Below are 13,858 nucleotides of genomic sequence, written 5' to 3'. Positions count from 1 at the left end.
CTTAATGTAAGCAATGCAAGCAAGTGTAAAGTGATGCATATTGGGGCAAAAAACCCCAATTTCACATATATGATGATGGGACCTGAGCTATCAGTGACTGACCAGGAGAGAGATCTTGGGCTTGTGGTGGAACTGGCCATTTTCACAGCTGCCACACATTGAGTCGACACTTTCAACAAGCTGTCCACCATGAGGCCAAGATCTCTTTCCTGGGCAGTCACCGACAGCTCAGATCTCATCAACGTATACTTGAAGTTGGGGTTTTTCATCCCAATGTGCATCATTTTACACTTGCCAACCGCTGAACTGTATTTGCCATTTTGTCACCCAGTTCGGAGAGATCCACCCAGTTTGTCACCCAGAGAGATCCACCCATTTTGGAGAGATCGGAGAGATCCACCCATTTTGTCACCCAGTTCGGAGAGATTCACCCAGTTTGGAGAGATCCTTTTGGAGCTCCTCACAGTCTGTTTTGGATTTCACTACCCGAAAGAGTTTTGTATCATATGCAAATTTGGCCACCTAGCTGCTTACCCCTGCTTCTAGATCATTTATGAATAAATTAAAAAGCACCGGTCCCAGTACAGATCCCTGGGGGACACCACCTCTTACTTCCCTCCATTGTGAAAACTCTCAGTTTATATCTACCCTCTATTTCCTGTCTTTCAACCAGTTACCAATCCACACATGTACTTGTCCTCTTATCCCATGACAGCTAAGTTTCCTCAGGAGTCTTTGATGAGGAACTTTGTCAAAGGCTTTTTAGAAGTTCAGGTATACTTTGTCAAATGGATCACCTTGATCCACACACTTGTTGACACTCTCAAAGAAGTCCAAAAGGTTGGTGAGCCAAGATTTACCTTTGCAGAAGCTATGCTGGTTCTCTCCCAGCAGGGCCTGTTCTTCTATGTGCTTTACAATTTTATCCTTGAGGATGCTTTCCATCAATTCGCCTGGAACAGACATTAAGCTAACTAGCCTGTAATTTCATGCCAATATAGCTTTCAGTATCTGTTAAGATAATAGCCTGTTTGTGGGCTTCCAGCAGCACCCCTACATGTAATTTGGAACTACAGGCTTGTAGCTTCAATTTTGACTCATGGGACTGCAGGCTCATTGTTTTCCTACAGGGGCTAACTCCCAAGAATAAATCATTTAGCAGGTAGCATGGGGAGGTAACTCCAGGTCAAGACTAACCCGCGACTGAAAAGGGACTATTACCCATGCTCCTTCTCTGTTCATGCACAGAGGAATTTGCTGAGTAGACCTTATTTAAGGAGAAGCTATTTCTCTGAAAGGAGTAGCCTAAACGCTTGTCAATGTTGGCACAAAGGATTAGCCTTCTAAACTAATCACCTACATAGGAAGAGCAGATAAAATTGCACCAAGCTCATCCCTCTAATACAGGCCTACTCAGTTTAGGTCCCTCAGCTGTTTTTGGACTTAACTCCCATAATCCTCAGCTACAGCGGCCCATAGCCAGGGATTATGGGAGTTGTAGGCCAACATCTGCAGGAGGGCTGAATTTGAATAGCCCTGCTTTAACATATTTGTTAATGGTTGGCATGAAGCACGGGAAAAACACTCATTATGTTAAAGAAATAATTTATCTTCTACCCAGAAGGTCTTCCTGACACGAGATAAGCTCTAAGTCCACCTATTCAATACTGGTTGTCTAAACCTTTTCACTTCATTGTGCTCTAGAGCACATCAACCTAGGAATGAACAGGACAAAATGTATTCTTTTGTCCATCATGGATACCTCCCTTTTCAGCAAAAAGGTGTGGTCTGCATTTGGCCCCAAGGCAGACTTTTGCCTATTTGTACCACAAACCCCATCAAGCAGTGTGCTTCTTCTCCAGATTCACCCTCTGCGTGTACGTATGTCTGGGCATCAGCTATTTCATCTGGCTGTGATTTGGCCCTCGTGCCCATCCTGCTTTCAACTTCCAGTTTGGCCCAGTCTCCAGGCCCAGTCTGTGCAGCATGCTTGACTGCCTCAGAGAACTGGTCTCCTGGGATCAGACCACCTAGACTCTTACTGGCTTTGCCCCTGGGAAGAGGTCTCTCTGCTGAACAAGTGTCCAACACACCATCAGAAGGATATAGTATGTATGTATGTATTGGTTTATTTCGGCCCAAGGCCAGCATAGGAAGGATATAGTTATACTCATCAACTTCTGCTCCAAACTCTCTCCCTGTTCTCTTTAAAGTCTAAAGCTGTTTTCTAAAGGCCCATTTCTCTGGCCAGTCTTGAGTTGATTTTAATTTCAATCTCAAGCTAAAACACCTCTTCGTGAGCTTCAGTTTAGTGAATTACTGGTATTATTAGTTTTATTAGTCTAGAGCACTGGTCCCATGGGGGAATCCCCCAATGCTAGTCACACAGTGCATTAGGGGATTCCCCTGACCTCTGGAACACCACGACGGTGATCATGTGCATGGTGGCAGTCCAGGATTGTATGTGGGGAAGGTAGGCTTAACCCTGCCTTCTCCCCCGCCCTCCCACATGATCGTGTGAAAGGCCCCACTGTCTAGTACATGCTGAGCCTACATATGATAGTGATTGCTCAGTGGTAAAATTTAGATTGGTAATTTGCCATTTTAGGATGTCATTATCATGCTTGACTCCAGGCTTCAGCCATGAAGTTCTTCCAGGTTATTAAGATGTTTTCTCCTTCTTGTTCTAATTTAGGCCCATCAGGAAGACACACAGCAGGCTCCATTTTCAAAGCAGTTAACCAATATCATATTACAGCCTTATAATAAGAGAGACAGTTTTAAGTGCTTTTCAAAAACCACCATTACAATGTTGGTTTACTGAACTAGTCATGACAATGTCTGGCCCAAATTGATGTATCGATATGTACAATTCTGATTTCTCTCTCATACAACACTAGAACCAGGGATCATCCCATGAAACTGAAACTCAGGAAATTTAGGACAAGAAAAAAATATAGGAAGCACTTTTTCACACAGCACATAATCTATGGAATTTCCTGCCACAGGATGTGGTGATGCCCACTAGCTTGGATGGCTTTAAGGGGGCTTAGACAAATTCTTGGAGGGCAGGTCTATCTCTGGGTACTAGATTGATGGCTATAGGCCACCTCCAGCCTCAGAGGCAAGATGCCTCCAAATATCAGTTGTAGGGAAAGCATCAGCACGAGAGAGTGCATGCCTCACAACTTGCCTGTGGGCTTCTCAGAGGTATCTGAATTAGGATTCTGGACTAGATGGGCCTTGAGCCTGATCCAGCAGGGCTGTTATGTTCTTAAGTTGCATGAAGACCTGTTACCTCTAGGGATCTGCCATGGTTTCTCCTAAGAATCTAGGGAACCAAAGTTTGGCTAGGACATCTGTTATTTCCACCTTCCTTAAAGTCCAGTTTGGTCCTAGCTTCTCCCTCCAGGGTATTCTGTAGAGGAGCAGGTGAGGGGACGTGGGCAGGGAGGTGGGGTAGCAGTGGTCTATAGGGATAACATCTCCCTTATCAAGGTCCCTGTCAGGGTATCGGACCATATTGAATATGTGTACTTGAGTTTGGGGGCCAGGGATAGATTTAGACTTCTGTTGGTGTACCGATTGCCCCACTGCCCAGCGGAATCCCTTACTGAGCTCACGGACTTGGTCGCGAAACTCACGTTGGAGTCTCCCAGACTCTTGGTGCTGGGGGACTTCAATGTTCATTTTGGGACCAATCTGTCCGGGGCAGCTCAGGAGTTCATAGCAGCCATGACAACTATGGGCCTATCCCAAGTGGTCTCTGGATCTACGCATATTGCAGGTCACACGCTTGATTTGGTATTATACTCTGATCAGGGTGGTGTTCCGTGGGTGGGGACTCCTGTGATTGCCCCATTGTCATGGACGAACCACCATCTGGTTAAGGTTGGACTTACAACCACTTCCCACCTCTGCAGGGGTGAGGGGCCCATTAGAATGGTCCGCCCGAAGAGGTTATTGGATCCATTAAGATTCCAAGAAGCATTGGAGGGATTTAATGCTGGCTTTGCTGGTGATCCTGTTGATGCCCTGGTTGAGAATTGGAACAACTTGCTCACCAGGGCAGTAGACATGATTGCTCCCAAGTGTCCCCTCCAACCCGCTTCAAAATTGGCCCCTTGGTATACAGAAGATCTACGGGGGCTGAAACGGCAAGGTAGGCAACTGGAGCACAAGTGGAGGAAGACTCGACTCGAATCTGACAGATTGCGACATAGAGCACATCTAAAGATCTATGCTCAGGCAATACATGTGGCAAAGAGGCGGTTCTTTTCTGCAGTATTGCCTCTGCAAATTCACGTCCAGTGGAGTTGTTCAGGGTTGTGAGGGGATTAGTATCTTCCCCCACTCCCTTGAACCAGAATTTGGAGTCATCAGTTATCCGCTGTGATGTGTTTGAAGAGTTTTTCGCAGATAAAATCTCTCAGATTTGGGCCGACCTAGATGGAGACTCCACAATTAATTTGATGTCTGAGCTGGAGGTGCCCAACGACTCCTCTAATGTGATTCGACTGGATCAGTTTCAGTTTGTGACTCCTGAGGATGTGGACAAGCTGCTTGGATTGGTGAGGCCTACCACTTGTTCTCTTGACCCTTGTCCAACATGGCTTGTTCGATCTAGCATAGAGGTTGTTGTAAACAGCCTGGTGGATATCATAAACACTTCTCTGAGGGAGGGCAGGATGCCTCCTTGTCTTAAGGAGGCAATCATTAGACCTCTTCTAAAGAAGCCTGTATTAGATCCCTCGGAGTTGAGCAATTATAGGCCTGTTTCCAATCTCCCATAGCTGGGCAAGGTAATTGAGAGGGTGGTGGCCTCTCAGCTCCAGGCGGTCTTGGAGGAAACTGATTATCTAGACCCATTTCAAACTGGTTTTCAGGTGGGCTATGGGGTGGAAACTGCCTTGGTCGGCTTGATAGATGACCTCCAATTGGGAATTGACAGAGGAAGTGTGACTCTGTTGGTCCTTTTGGATCTCTTGGCGACTTTCGATACTATTGACCATGGTATCCTTCTGGAACGTCTGAGGGTGTTGGGGGTGGGAGGCACTGTTTTACAGTGATTCCGCTCCTACCTCTCGGATAGATTCCAGATGGTGTCAATTGGAGACTGTTGCTCTTCAAAATCTGAGCTTAAGTATGGTGTCCCTCAAGGCTCTGTACTTTCTCCAATGCTTTTTAACATCTACATGAAACCGCAGGGAGAGATCATCAGGGGATTTGGAGCTGGGTGTTACCAGTATGCTGATGACACCCAGATCTACTTCTCCATGTCAGCTTCCTCAGGAGCCTGCATATCCTCCCTATATGCCTGTCTGGAAGCAGTAATGGGCTGGATAAGGGAGAATAAACTGAAGCTGAATCCAGATAAGATGGAAGTACTTATTGTGCAGGGTCAGAACTCTAGAGACAATTTTCATCTGCCTGTTCTAGATGGGGTCACACTTCCCCAAAAGGAACAGGTTCGCAGTCTGGGAGTACTTCTGGATTCACACCTCTCCCTGGTTTCTCAGGTTGAGGTGGTTAGGGGTGAGTCCGAACCGGTCCGGCGGCCATTCTAAAGAATGGCCGAACTGCTGGACCAGTTCGGCCCTTGCTGGTCCGGGTCCAGGTGGGGGGCATTGCTTTAAGGGCGGGAGGGCTTGCTTACCCCTCCCGCCTCCTTGCCCCCTCCAGCACCCGTATTTAACAGACGAACGGGGCTCTGGAAACCAGCCGCCCCCGCCCCCGCCCCCCCGCCGCGAGCAGATTTACCCCCAAAACTACCAATACCCCTGCCGCCGCCATCGCCTGCCAGCCCTCCCTCCCCTCCCTCCCAGCTGCCTGCCCGCCCGCCCGAGTCTTCACCCGATGCTTTAGTTAAAAATGAGAGGAGCTACCGGACAGAGCTCCTCTCGCTAGGAAGGCCTGCTGCATACTGAAGGTGCTTTGCGCGCGCATGCACGCGCCGCAAAGGACGCCGATCGCCGGAGGCCCGGTCTACCTGCCGGGAAAAGGCCGGGTAGACCGGGCCTCCGATCGCCGGAGGCCCGGTCTACCCGGCCTTTTCCCGGCGGGTAGACCAGGCCTCCGGCGATTGGCGTCCTTTGTGGCGCGCGCATGCGCGCGCGCGCGCAAAGCGCCTTCAGTATGCAGCAGGCCTTCCTAGCGAGAGGAGCTCTGTCCGGTAGCTCCTCTCGTTTTTTACTAAAGCATCGGGTAAGGACTCGGGCGGGCGGGCGGGCAGCTGGGAGGGAGGGAGGGAGGGAGGGCTGGCGGGCGGCGGCGGCGGCAGGGATATTGGTAGTTTTGGGGGTAAATCTGCTCGCCGCGGCGGCGGGGGCGGCTGGTTTCCAGCGCCCCATTAGTCTGTTAAATACGGGCACTGGAGGGGGCAAAGAGGCGGGAGGGGTAAGCAAGCCCTCCCCGCACTTAAAGAAAGGCCCCCCTTCAGTGCCGGTCCGGACTGCTCCGGACCATGCACATCCCTAGAGGTGGTTGCCCGGGGTGCTTTCTATCAGCTCCGGCTGATACACCAGCTGCGCCTGTTTCTCAAGATCAATGACCTCAAAACTGTGGTACATCTGCTGGTAACCTCCAGACTTGACCTTTGTAATGTGCTCTACGTGGGACTGCCTTTGTACGTAGTCCAGCAACTTCAGTTGGTCCAGAATGCAGCAGCCAGCATGGTTTCTGGGTCATCTCGGAGAGACGATGTTACTCCTTTACTGATGGAGTTACACTGGCTGCCAATAGGTTTCCGGACAAAATACAAAGTGCTAGTTATAACTTACAAAGCCCTAAATGGCTTAGGCCCTGGGTACCTAAGAGAGCGTCTTCTTCGTTATGAGCCTCACCGCCCATTGAGGTCATCTGAGGAGGTCCATCTCCAGTTACCGCCAACTCGTTTGGTGGCTATACAGAGATGGGCCTTCCCGGTCGCTGCCCCGAGATTGTGGAATGTGCTCCCTGCTGAGATACGATCCTCCCCATCTCTGGCAATTTTCAAAAAACACCTGAAAACCCTTCTTTTCACCCAAGCTTTCTCAGCTTCCTAAATTGTGGGGTTTTTAATTTCTGGTTTATTTTAAAATTCAAAACCTGATTTGGGGTTTTTTAATCACTGTAATTGTTTAATTGTTGTTTTAAAATGTTTTTAAATTGTTAATTGTTATATTGTTTTTTAATTTGTTTTAGCTCTTTACTGTTTTAGTAGTGTGTTTTAATTGTAAACCGCCCTGAGCCATTTTGGAAGGGCGGTATACAAATTGAATTGAATTGAATTGAATTGAATTGAATTGAATTCAATCAATCAATCAATCAATAAAGAGCTACAGTTCCCAGGGTTCCCAGTGGCAAGGGAATGACTATTACACCAGATTAAGTCTCTACTCAAGGTACACTGTCTGTGTTCAAAATAAATATTCAGCTGCCGACATCATGATAAAAATTATCCTGTTATGTTCAACGAGTAATTTAAACTACTATATTTCAACAGAATTTCCTCTAGGAAATTTAGCCAGGATGTCTGTCAGTGTACTAGACGTTATAAAAAATGCCCAGTGAGGAAAAAAGAAATCTCCTCATTGCTTTCAATAGGCCTTTGATCAAGCTCTGCACTTAAAAAACTTGCTATATCTTGTAACAGGTACAAACAATTGCACATACACCACATTTCTGCCTATGCCTATACAGCACAGTTGCAAAGCTACACGTTGCAACAATATGTGGGGCTGTGAGACTCATCAAGGAAACCAGTATCCTGGCCAGCCAGCCAGCCATTCTTGTGTTCCCGCAGTCTTATTTATTTTAATTTGTTTTTTTGTAAAGCACTCACTAATGTTACAAATAATCTCCCAAGGATGTGAACAGAAAATTTAATTTGCATGTGTTAACACCTTTGATTAAAAAGGTGGAGATGGGGGAGACCTATGAAGAACATATCCATCTCTTGTTTTATGGTTCCTTAATCATAAAAATCTGTTTCATCTCAGCACAACTGCATCGCCCTGTTTGTAATTACAGAGACATCTCTGTAGAATTTGAACAGCAGAGGAGAGAACACAATTATTCAATATGCAGTGGTTATTTTGGCTCACTTGAAGTTGTACATAGTGCAAGAATTCTCCACGTCTACTGACAACCTATTTATTCTTACAACTCTCCATGCCTTGGATCATTTGAGAAGGGATTTCTAGCTGTCTCATGCACAGGACAAGGGACACTTTTCCTGACACCTTTTAGTTAGTATTACAGCAAAGAACACTGATTTATTGGGTTGATCAGCTTAGCCTTATGATATACAACCGTGTATTACAAGCATGCCATTAAAATGCTTCCAATCTGTTTTTAGCTAGAGTTTCCTAAAGTCAAGTTTCCTAAAGTCAAGCATGATGATGTCTCCAAGAAGGCATGCAGGTGCAGAACAAACAGTACACATGCAGTTTTTAATCAACGGGACATGACCTCTAATGACTGATGAAAAATCACTTTTCATTACTTGTGATTTGCAGATGGCGGAAACTCATTCAAACTATTTTCATTTCTTTCCCAGCCCCCATTCCCAGTCCTTGTGGATGCATGTGATTTAAGTAGCTGATGAAAAGCTTCATTGCAATAAAGTTGCTCAGGATTTTGTGCTGTTTCAAAATATTTGATTGCATAACCATATACATTCTGAATGGATCAGGAGGGTTTGAAGAAAAGCAAGATAAAATCAGACAGATGTGCACCCCCAGTCCATAGTTCTTTCAGTCTCCCTCCCCCTTTACTCTACTGAACAGATGTGTGGCAGGAAGGGAGCTCTGGAACTGGCATCCTCCTCTCCAGCAGAGGGACTGATATATGTGTGGGGCTTCCACACATATATCATGAATTAAATTATGAATGGTCCAAGAAGTGTTCTCCACCCAATATACAGGTCTTGTTCATGAAAAGAGATTTTAGCATGGGAGGAGCATTCAAACATGATATTTCATCTGCATTCTGAAGTGATACACTTCCACAATGACTGTACCATGTTCATTTGCTAATTGTTTTGAGTGCGGGTTCAGAGTTAGCAGTATTAGCAAGCTTATTCAAAATATGGTTTCGTCCTACAGAATGTGATCAGTTCCACCCTGAAGCTACACAAATATACTCCTCCCTCTACTTCAACCAATACAAGGATATTATATTACCATATTCCTCCTGGAAGAATGGAGTCACGATCAATAGCTGAATGAAAACATGTTCTGTGAGAAAAGAATAATTTCAAATGAAGAAAACTAGAGAGGTACAAGATAATAGTTTACAAAATTATGAATGGTGTGAAGAAAGTGAATAGAGAAAACAGTTTCTTTTGTTTGTAATAGTAGAAAGTGAAATTATTTAATTCTATAAAATTATGCATGGAGTGGAGAAAGTGGATACAGATAAATTCTTCTCCCTCTCACATAACACTAGAACCAGGGGTCATCCCATGAAATTGATTGCCAGGAAATTTAGGACCAGCAAATGGAGGTACTTTTTCACACAACACATAATCAGCTTGTGGAATTCTCTGCCACAAGATGTGGTGACAGCCAACAACCTGGATGGCTTTAAGAGGGGCTTAGATAACTTCATGGAGGAGAGGTCTATCAATGGCTACTAATCGGAGGGCCACCTCCAGCCTCAAAGGCAGGATGCCTCTGAGTACCAGTTGCAGGGGAGTAACAGCAGGAGAGAGGGTATGCCCTCAGCTCCTGCTGTAGGCTTCCAGTGGCATCTGGTGGGTCACTGTGTGAGGCAGGATGCTGAACTAGATGGCCTTTGGGCCCGATCCAGCAGGGCTGTTCTTATGTTCTTATGTATCCAGTGAAATGGACTGACAATACATCTTAGACAGCAAGTACCATACTTCTTCACACAAAAACAGGTCCTGAGGGGAATGGTTAAAGGAGCTGGGTATGGTGAAGAGAAGACTAAGGGTGTTTCTGTGTGTGTGGAGGCGGAGGGACTATGATAGCCAACTTCAAATATTGGAAGGTCTGTCATATAGGAGGAGGAGTGGACTTGTTCTCGGTTGCTCTTGAGGGCAGGAGCAGAGCCAAGGGGTTGGAATTACAAGGAAGAAAATTTAGGCTAGACATTAGGAAACATTTCCTAAGAGCTGTTCATTAGTAGAACAGACTGCCTTGCACAGTGGTGAGCACTTCTTCTTTCAAAATTTCCGAACAGGCTGGCAGGCCCTCTGTCAAGGGTGCTGCTGCAGCTTCCTACTCTGAGCAGGGGATTTTGAGGACCTCCAGTCTTCTTTCCAGGTCTAATATCATACAATTCTATGAACTAGATGGAGCATTGGTCTGATTCAGCACAGCACTTCTTATGTTCTTATTTAATGGATAACAGTTTTGACTGCTGTGCTATTTCCCTCCCTTCTTGGTTGGGGGGTGGGGTGCATTGAAATGGGTTGGGGGGTGGGGTGCATTAGTCCATAGGCATACAGGCATTTTAAACTAGATTACTTTTTCTTCCAGATTAAAACCAGATTCTTGGGTTTAGTGCTGACTATGCCTGATATTCACAAGCCACTTGAAACATAAAAGCATTCAAGCAATTAAAGTGCTCCACCAAGATTAGCTGATAATACACCAGGATTCTGGGTGCAATGTCAAGATGTAAAACGAATAAACATAAATTAAGTGCAGTCTTTATGTCTAGCCACATCATGTCACAACAAATTATAATGCAGATTACTCAGTGGCAAGACTGATGCACTTCTCTTTTACTGCATGTGATGCAGCCCCACATCATGTTCATTACGCAGGATGAGGCAATGCATTTTCTGCAAAGATTCCAACCAGAATATAGCAGAGGGTCTAAATAAATAAATCACACAATCAGGATAAGTAGGTAATTTGATGCATTTGCACATGATGAAAGCTACTTTGACTGAGACTCAGAAGGGTCATACATACAAATATTTGGAGATCAGGTGTTTGGGGAAGAAGTATAAAGGTGACACAGCTTCACTCAGAAGCAGACATGGAAATGATGCTCAAGAGATAATGGCAGTAATTACTTTGGGGAGGGGAGAGAATATTCCTGAGCCAGCTTTGCACCTTAGAAGACTATCTCTCATCATCATTATCTGTCCTTTAACCCTCTGAGAAGAATCCTCTATATTAAATTTTGTAAACTGCCTTGGGATAAGTTTTATGAAAGGTGGAATATAAATCAAAGCAACAAACAAACAAAAAAATAAGGATGTATGAAATGTTTCGAGCTTGAAACGGGCCATTTCGAGTGTTTTGAGCACAAAAATAAAGTTCCCGTTTCAAGCTTGAAAGGAACAATCCCATTTTGAATCTAAACATTTCAAGTGTTTTGAGTGCCATATCTGAGGCCTGTTTTTCCCTTGCTGAATGAATTTCTGGCACTGGATTATGATTGGCTTGAGATCTTCTTGCTTCTTGGTTGGCTTGTTATAATGCAAATCAAGTGTTGCCGTGGGCAACTCCCATTGGCTGGTTGGAGGGAGGTGGGAAGGGGAACAAAAAGGAGGGAATTTCAGAATGTACTCAAAGGGACTGGGCGGCAGAAAGAACCTTTAGTGTGCCCTTGAAGCGGATATACCAAGAGAGAATGAAGAAATCAAGGAAGGTTTGGTTTTGTGGTTTTCTTTTCTCAGCACTGAGTATAATATGCTTGCTGTGCTATTGCTGCTATAACTATCTGGCTTTCCTGGATCTCAGTTTGACAAAGGCAGAACTTGGGTTTCAAGTTTGTTTCATCAAAACAGCCAGCTCAGCTGCTGTTTCAACAAAATGTTTCGAGCATTTTGCGTTTTGTTTTGAGCTCAAAATGCAACACAAAATACATTTCATGCACATCCCTATAAACAAACCACAGAATCCACAGCCATTTCCATCAGGTTGCAGCAGAGGGTGTGGAAAAAGTCCCTCTATTGTCCTAAGTAGGGATGTGTGAACAGGTTCAGTATCAAACCATTCGATATCAAAGAGAACCAGTTTGGTGATTTGATACCAAACCACCTCCGAACCAAACTGGCCTGTTTGCCCCAATCATAGACCAAACAATCCCCAGTTCGAGTTTGGGGGTTCATTATTTGTTTATAGTTTCCTTTTACTCAAAAAAAGGAAAGAAATATAACTTACAGAGGTGAGGCCTGGAACGGGCTGAAGAGCACCCAAACTGGGCTTTTAGGAACTTAATGGAGGCTGGTGGGGGGAGGGCGGACCTCTGAACCTGCCCATGGACAAGCCCTCAGAGCAGGGCAGTGAGTTATATTTCTGGTTTTTAAAAGATTTTTTTTAAAAAAAAACTTTAATCACGAACCACCAAAACCAAACTGAACTGCAGGTGTTCGGGGGTGCACAAAACCGAACATGCCCAGTCCTGCTAGAGTCTGGTTTGGACTCAAACTGAACTGGGCAACCTGGTTTTGTGCACACCCCTAGACCTAAGGAAGACCAACTGCCATTTGGCCTTTTCCCTCTAAGAACTTCCTCTTTCTTTTTAAAGAATATGAGCTCTTAAGGAGAGGGGCTGACATGGATGCACCAGTGCAGGGATGTACCAGTGCAGCAAAAGAGCAGCCTAACAGAATTTCCCAACTGTACCAGTGCAGCAGGAAAGAGATCATTTAAATGCCCTCCCCTTCCCCAGGAAGCCTTCTGTGCCACCCAGAAATATTCCCTAAGGGTTTTGTTTTTAAGTATTTTAATTGGTTTTAAATGGCTCTGAACTGTTTGAAAATTGTTTTTATATTGTTTTAAGCAGTGTGTTTTTAAAATGGTGATTGTTTTTATGTTTTTCAAACTTGTGCACCGCCCAGAGCCTTTGGATGGGGCGGTCTAGAAATGTAATAAATAAATAAATAATATCAAATAATAAATAAATTGGGGACATATTTTTGAGTAACACAGAGTTTTCTGGCAAAGCAGAGGGTGTCAAAAATTGCTATTCCCCTGCTGTACCAGTGCATCCATGTTCTGTATTTCAGCCAGGATTATTATTATTATTATTAATGCTATAAACTGCTTTAAGTCATTTGTAGATACTGTAGGATAGAGTATGATATTAATCAAACAATCATAATCATACATTTATTTTTATGCCACCTTTCTATAATTAACTATTCCCAATATGGCTTACAATACATAAGAAAACAATAATCAAAATATTTTCCTACCCTCAAGCTAGCTGTGAGGAGCAGGCAGATTTTTCTGAGTCCTTGGACCTAACACATGGGGACTAAGGAGATAAGCTAACACAGCCTTTTAGGGTGATTATCCCACCTAATACCTAAGTATTAGATATGTACACAAAATTAATTTTTTTATTTGTTTCAAATTCAAATCAAATTCTGAAAACTCATTTTGAATTTTCCAAAAATTCCAAAAATTCCAAGGTCCAAAAGTTCAGTTTGAATTCAAATCAAATTTGAATAGATTTGACACTGTTTTGGTGCCAATTGTAAACAATCAGGGGGTCTGAATTCGAGTCAAATCGATTCACATCGATTTTCACATCTCTACTAAGCATGAGGAACGTCACACCCCACCCACTCACTGTGGACTAACATATAGGATTAATTGACCATTCTTCTATGGGTCAAATACAATCCTTTTGCCCCCATCAAATTAATCTGAGAAGTGGGAGAGGTTTTTTTCAAACCTACTTTATACTGTTTTTGAACAGATGTGGTTGTAATAATAACTGGCCGAGCATAACTGGCAGATACACTGCAGGTTGGATAAGAAAAAATTAGGGGGAAATTTGTGAGTAACCTGAGGCTCTCTAATCATGAAGGAATGATTATCCAAACTAATCCTTTGCCGGGCGGCCAGAATCCAAACTGGCCCGATATACAAACACAAGAACAGCC

At 44.5% G+C, this 13,858-nt stretch overlaps 1 long non-coding RNA gene across 2 annotated transcripts in view; it reads left to right on the top strand.

Annotated features, from left to right (window-relative positions):
• Positions 1 to 8,528, top strand: part of LOC128327860 (uncharacterized) — a 54,247-nt gene extending 45,719 nt beyond the window's left edge. For both annotated transcript variants that reach the window (XR_008308842.1, XR_008308841.1), the window contains exon 3: positions 8,339 to 8,528. This is a non-coding gene — a long non-coding RNA (uncharacterized LOC128327860). The remainder of the gene's footprint in view (positions 1 to 8,338) is intronic.
• Positions 8,529 to 13,858: the final 5,330 nt, after the last annotated feature.

This window comes from Hemicordylus capensis, chromosome 5, assembly GCF_027244095.1.
Source record: "Hemicordylus capensis ecotype Gifberg chromosome 5, rHemCap1.1.pri, whole genome shotgun sequence".
NCBI lineage: Eukaryota > Metazoa > Chordata > Lepidosauria > Squamata > Cordylidae > Hemicordylus > Hemicordylus capensis.
This window is presented reverse-complemented; position numbering and strand designations above follow the sequence as displayed.